This window comes from Camponotus floridanus, unplaced genomic scaffold, assembly GCF_003227725.1.
Source record: "Camponotus floridanus strain SB8 unplaced genomic scaffold, Cflo_v7.5 scaffold77, whole genome shotgun sequence".
In the NCBI taxonomy this organism is placed as follows: domain Eukaryota; kingdom Metazoa; phylum Arthropoda; class Insecta; order Hymenoptera; family Formicidae; genus Camponotus; species Camponotus floridanus.
In genome coordinates, this window is record NW_020229846.1 from 632351 (window position 1) to 639857 (window position 7507).

The window sequence follows — 7507 nt, forward strand, 5'->3', positions numbered from 1 at the left end:
TTTTATTACAGAAAACGTTATTTACTATGCCGTCGAGTTGCTCTGCATACAAATGTTTTAATAATAGTAATCAAGCATATTCTTTATTTAGATATCCGCAGGATAAAATATTGAAGCAAAAATGGATTGCTGCAGTTGGAAGAGGCAAAAATTGGTTACCCAGTAATTCTCAAAAACTTTGCGAGGTTAATAGCAATGTGCTCTGATTTTGGAGTTTGAAAGAATAAATAGATGTAACAATATATTTTATTGTTGGAGGTCAAAGTACATTTATGTGGTTTTCTATCTTTAGATAGATCTTTAGATTTTTACATCAGAAATTGAATTCGTTGCTAAACGTAAACGAGTAAAATTTGGCTCAGTTCCTTCTCGTTTTTGCACATGTTTTTTTGGAGAATCAAGAGAACTATAAAAAATTAAGAAAGAAGCAGAATTATAAAAGTTGTCCTTATCAGCGAGAGAGAAAACAAAATGATTATTGTGTTCTACATCTTCCTCGTGACATAAAAAAAATGAAGTATCGGATGATAAACAGAAGGATTTAATAGAAGTAATACGGAGAGAAAACGATACCTTGAGAACAATTGTTTCTCTTCTTCAAAACATATTACAAAATAGAAAACAGTAATTTTGTAAAAAATTGTGGCAAATTTTTGTACAAATCCTATTATTATAACAATTTTAGAAGTAACCTATTATTATAACAATTGTTGAAGTAATATCACAATCAATAAATATTTTTTGTTTATACCTTGTTAAATTAGTATGGCAATCAATAAAAGCGTTTATAACACAAAGATTAAATATCACAATATATATATTATTGTATTTGTTACCTTTGTTAAAATCAAAGTTTATTTATAATTTTTATTAATAAACACTTACCTCCTATTTTATCAAAACTTTTATAATAAGTAAAAAATTCTATTTAAAAATGATTATTATTAAGTAATCAGTCGACTTTGACATCTTTTATGCTCGAGATATAACCTATTTGTGTCATCATATTTTGCATTGGCATCGCAATAGCTAAAATTGATACATTTTCTGCCAGTCAAATCATGAAAAGGCTTGATCACATGATCAGTTGTCCATTCTCTCTCCTAGAGGTTCTCTATCTAAAAGTGATTGCATGCAGTTTTTTAATGATTGAGCTTCTGCTCGATTATCGAGCTTAATGGGAATTGATATTAAGGTCCTTTGACCGAAGGTTTTTACATTAGCTCTTTCATAAGTAAGCTCTTGAAATTCTGGTAATAGATTTGCGGTTTGATATTCTTTGGCACCGTTATCGAAAGGGGTTCCATTTGAATAAATAAATATTACGTGGTTGTCTGCTTGTTTTAGTAAACTGTCCCGGGTTTCAGAAATAACGAGTTGATCGAGTTTTTGATATTCTTCGTTAACATCAAAAATTTCTTCGTATATGTGATTTTCGCTATAGTCTGAATTGTCTATCATCAGCTCGTCGTTATCCTCGTCGTTATCACTAGAATATTCTTGTATTACTATATTACGTTGTTCTAACGTAGGTTCGTCATTTTCAGATTGTGAATTGTACGGAGAAAATTCGGATAGTGGGGATAACGCATCTTCAATCACGTCGGGTCTTTGACGTTCGGAAGAAATCGAGTTGTTAGAGGAATCATCGGAGTTATTAGCAGCGAAAAAAGGTACAACACAATTGGCAGGAGGATTTCTAGATAAGGCATCGGCATTATTATTTAAACTTCCTTTTTTATACTGTATCTCATATTCATATTCAGCTAGTTTTGTTCTCCATTTCCACAATCTAGAGGAAGGATCCTTAATTGAGTGAAACCAAACTAATGGTTTGTGATCAGTTATGATGATGAACGTTTTTCCGTATAAATAAGGCCGGAAATGGTTAACGTAGTAAACTATTGCCAAACACTCTTTTTCAATTGTGGAATAACATTGTTGAGCACCGTTTAAAATACGAGAGGTATAGGCTATTGGTAAATCTTTTCCAATTGGTCCTTGGCTTAATACTCCTCCGATAGCATATCCTGATGCGTCGGTAGTTAGGATAAATTGTTTAATAAAATCAGGATATTGGAGTATGGGTTCGGAGCATAAGGAGAGTTTTACCGTATTAAATGCTTCTGCTTGGTGTAAATGCCAGTTAAAAGTATTATTTTTCTTTAGTAAGTCGGTTAGTGGTTTGGCGATTTTAGAAAAATTTGGAATAAATCGTCTGTAGTATCCGGCCAAACCCAGGAATTGCTTAATATTTTTCGCGGTTCTTGGCACGGGAAATTCAGCTATAGATTTTATTTTATTCGGATCAGGTTTAACTCCGTCAGATCCGATTATGTGTCCGAGATAAGCTACTTCATGTCGTAAGAATTCACATTTATCCGGTTGTAATTTTAAGCTCGCATCTCGTAATCTTTGCATTAACTTATTAAATTTAATTTCATGCTCTTTTAATGATCTTGCATATATGACAATATCGTCCATGTATACAAATAATTCATTACCCTGTAATCCGGAGAGAACATTATCCATTAACCTTTGGAATGTTGCAGGGGCGTTTTTTAAACCGAAGGGCATTCTTTTAAATTGGTAATGTCCATAAGGAGTTGAAAAAGCAGTTTTGGGAGCATCCTTGGAAGCCATGGGAATTTGATGGAATCCGGAAGCTAAATCGAGGACAGAAAAATATTTGGCAGACCCTAATTGATCAAGGATATCGGTTATATTAGGGAGAGGATAAGCGTCTCCTATTGTTTTTTCATTGAGGCGACAGTAATCGATGACCATTCACCATCTCTTATTACCGTAAGAATCTGGTTTTTTGGGTACTATCCATACGGGGGAATTATAAGGAGAGGTAGAGTATTCGATTAAATCATGAGACAAGAGTTCGTTAACTTGTTTATTAATTTCGTCCTTATGTATCGGAGGAAATCGGTATTGTTTCGTATGGATAGGGATTTCGTCTGTAGTAGGTATGAAATGTTGAGTAGCGTTAGTAGCTTCGAGTTTGTCATAAAGGAGATGAAATTTATCAGAATGATTAAGAATTAGCGATTTGACATTATCAGATTCCTCGGAATTTAAATGTTCTAATCGCAAAAGTTGCATAACAGCGGACGCGCGGTCGCAGTAAACTTCCTCAGAAGTATTGTTATTTTGAGTCTTGATAAAATACAGAGGGTTTTCGAAATTGTTTATAATATGATTACTGATCACTGGGAGCCTTAAGGTCGCGGTGATATCTTTAAAGTCGGTTTTCTTACAAGAGGTTATAATTGGATTATGAGACCCCTTACTAGTCTCATTCCCTCGGGATTTGACGACATTACATGGGGATGTGAATTCGTTGAGAAAATGGAAGTCTTGTAAGTCAACCACGGGAACTTTTATATCGTATTCTGATTCAGAAGTATTAAAAATAGGTAGATAAGCTTTTCCATTAGTGTTCTTAACAATAGCATCTCCGAAATAAACCTTTTCGAACGATACAAAGCGCGGTATATACCCGTATTGTTTTTCGGAATTAGCAACATGGACAAAAAATGGTGTAACAGACCGTTTCTTGATATGGATAAGAGTTGTTTCTAAAAATGAAATGCTCGAGTCGTCATAATGCAGCAATTTGTTTTTATAATCTACTTTAGCCATTCGTTCTTTTAAAAATGCATTCCCTAAGATACCGTCCTGGGGAAAACTGACCGTATCTGGAATCACGTAAAAATTAGTGGGTCGGTTAAGTAGAAGAATAGTAACAAAACCTAGAGTAGGGACAGGTTTAGAAGATATACCTTGAAGGGATAATGTTTTTTCGTTATTTATAATAACGTTTGCTTTAATGAGGTGTTGTTTTATTAGGTTAACACCGGAACCAGAGTCAATCATGAAAAAGCATGTATTTTTCAAGTCAGTAGAAGAGAGAATGACGGAAGGTAGACTATTATATTTTGCGTTTTCATTTATTGATTCGGTACAGGAGATAGGACAGTTGTCGAGATTTGAGGTAGCGCAATGGTTATGGGGGCTTGTTGAGGACGTCCAATTTGAGCTTCGTTCTGGCGGACGTCGATGGTTACCGGAACGCTCTGTGCGTTTCCCGGATTACTTTGAACATTATTAGTAGAGGATTGTGAAGGATTATTCTCAACTGATCGCCTATAAGCGAGTTTCCGGCATTCATCGATTAGATGTCTAGGAGCTTTGCAATATCGGCAAATTTTCCAGGCAGGAAAATTAGGACCGGGTATTCCAGGAATGAGGGGTTTTATAAAGGGAGTTGCGCTAGTCCGAAGAGGTAATTGTTGAGGATTATTACTGGGTGTTTGGTTAATAGGTTGAGGAGGCTTTGTGAAATCCGCACGAGGCGAAGTATTAGGCTTATAAGATGATGTAATTCGTTTGCGCGCATTTTCTGCTTCCAAAGTTTTAGAAAGTTGTATAGCGGATATAATTAGCGTCATCTAATGAAGAATATCTTTCTAATTTAACGCGGATTAGAAGATCGGAAGGAAGACCGTTTACAAAATTATCTTTAACACTCATTTCAATTTGATGTTTTACAATTTCATCAATATATCCACTAGGACTAGTTTCTCCGTCAATAATAGCAGTGCGTAATTCTTTTACTCTTCCAATGTAATCAAAAATATTTTCATTCGGTTTCATATAAATGTTCACTAATTCACCGCGATATTGATCGATAGATTTATTGGGGTCAAAAATACTTTTCAATCGTTTGGTAAGTTCGATAATAGTTTCGCATTCTGTACCCTCGATAGCGGCATAGTCCTTGTAGTTTATTAATTATTAATTGTACCTAATGATATTCCTGATAACAAGGGATTAATTCTAAAGCTCGTTCACATGTTTTAGTGAAATGGAAGACCGAAATATTGTGTCCGTCATATCTTGGGATCGAATCAACTACATCTTTAAGACGAATCGGAGAAGTGTCCGTCGGATTGGATCTATAAGGGGATTTCTTACGGGGATATGGTCGTAAGTCGTCTGTTGAGTAGAAGGTAAATCTGCGTTCGAGGTGGAAAGCTGGGCAACGCGTTGATTTAAATTTTCTATCTGGAAAGGTAAGGAACTTAAAGCAGAGATTTGTTCCTGCAGTGCGATTAGTATCGTATCTATCTGTCCATTGTCAGCATTAGCATTTCTACTTTCGATATTCTGTTGTAATATAGCTAATTCCTGTTGTTTAACTTGTAAGGCTTGAGCTTGTTCTTTTAACATTTTCTCCTTCTCAGCTACTCTTTTATTAAGTATGATTTATTTATTTTATTTTATTTATGATCTGTACCGTCTTTTACGAAATAGTGGTTTTAACGTCGTCTACAAAATAACAAAAAAACTAAATAATTTAATTAGACGCGGTAAAGATAGCTTACATAATAATGATAAGACAAGTGTTGTATATAAATTAAATTGTAAAGATTGTAATTTATCATACATTGGGCAAACAAAAAGACATTTACGTACGCGAGTGAAAGAACATTTTAATAATATAAAGTTACATGAAACTAATCACTCGGTCATTAGCAAACATAGATTAGAATCCGGACATGATTTTGACTGGTCGAAACCCAATATTTTGCATAGCAAAAAGTATGTTCGAAAGAGAGAGATCGCTGAGATGTTCTTTATCAAGAGATTTAATAATCTAATCAACCTACAGAAAGACACGGATAGTTTAAACAACATTTATGACAAAATAATAAAGGTCACGTAGTCTCGTTTTTCATCTGGTTGTGTTTAGTTTCTTGACAAAGTCTCACACGGACGCATCAGTTTCTCTCAAATTCGAATCTAATTAAATAACGTTTTTTTGTTAATGTGACTTGTGCAAATTTGCAAGATTATCGTCTATGCCTGTCTTCTGATTATTATTACATCGGTAAAATTGTTCACACTTTATTTCGTTGTGCTTGTTATATTATTCAAACCGAAAATTAATTGTTAAATTTATTTATAAATCTTTCCAGTATATACCCAGATAGCAAAATGATGCAAACTTTACGTAAAGTTTGCAGCAAATTCGAGCATGCCTTTGTAGCAAAATTACGACAAGGTGTGTCCGCAAAAAGCTTATCTTTTGCTGACAATGCTTGTCGCAATAGCATGACGCATATTTCACGTAAATAATACGGCAAATTTTGCGATGTACAGTACAACAGCAAATTTGTAGCAAGAACAGGGCAAACCTTGCCACGCACGACAGGATAACAAATTTATGGCAAGAATAAAACAAACCTTGCCTTGCATAGCATGACAGCAAATTTGTGGCAAGAATAGAGCATATCTTGCCACGCACGGCAGGATAACAAATTTATGGCAAGAATAGAACAAACCTTGCCTTGCATAGCATGACAGCAAATTTGTGGCAAGAACAGAGCAAACCTTGCCACGCACGGCAGGATAACAAATTTATGGCAAGAATAGAACAAACCTTGCCTTGCATAGCATGACAGCAAATTTGTGGCAAGAACAGAGCAAACCTTGCCACGCATGCCAGGATAGCAAATTTGTAGCAAAAATAGACAAAGCTTATCGTAATAATGCGGATCGTATAAATTAATGAGTTCCATTAAACAAGTTTTAATAAAATTAATTAAATTTTACATCAACAAATAAATAAAAATAATTAGATTAGAAATGTTCTTATTTTTTGTTTTCTAATTTAATTATTATTTTTATTTATTTGTTAATGTAAAATTAATTAATTTTATTAAAACCTGTTTAATGGGACTCATTAATAATTTATACGATTCGCATTATTACGATAAGCTTTTATCTATTTCTGCCACAAATTTGCTATCACGCCGTGTATGACGAGATTTACTATTTTATATATTGATAAGAATTATATTATTGATAAAAATAAATAAATAAATAAATAAATAAATAAATATATATATATATATATATATATATATATATATACTTTTTAAACACACTATGTGTGTATGTATGTATATAAACATATGCATATACACATATAATGCTATCATTTGAAGAATATTACATTTAAAAAAAGGCATATTATAACAATTAAATAGAAATCAGAGATACTATAACTAGGTACATATATAGATCTATACATCCACATTAACATATTGCGTAACTTTTACATCATATCTATAATATTTCATTTTTTTCTATGTAAATAGTTATAAATCTCATGGAGAATTATTATAGATTCAGCTGCATATAAATTACATACATTATATTTAAAAAATACGACTTATATTTAACACATTATGCTGTTACAAACTTTCTCTTCAATGGGCTTAAATGTTATTGTGATTTATAAATTTTTAAAAAATGAAATCTTTTATCCCTGCAGATTTAAATTTTCTTTAATAATGCGTGCCATCTTCGAATATCATAACTCCATAACCCTTCAACAGACATACACAATGTCAATATTATATTTCAATTATCAATATAATTTATATCTTCAATGTTTCTTATATTAAGAAGAGATTCGTGAATGTATAGT

At 32.9% G+C, this 7507-nt stretch overlaps 1 long non-coding RNA gene across 1 annotated transcript; it reads left to right on the forward strand.

The window, feature by feature from the left end:
• The first annotated feature begins 1084 nt into the window (after positions 1-1084).
• On the forward strand, positions 1085-6616 carry LOC112639595. The gene is made up of 5 exons (XR_003123586.1): positions 1085-1234; positions 1548-1673; positions 2553-2805; positions 4873-5084; positions 5991-6616. It is a non-coding gene; the product is annotated as an uncharacterized LOC112639595 (long non-coding RNA).
• Positions 6617-7507: the final 891 nt, after the last annotated feature.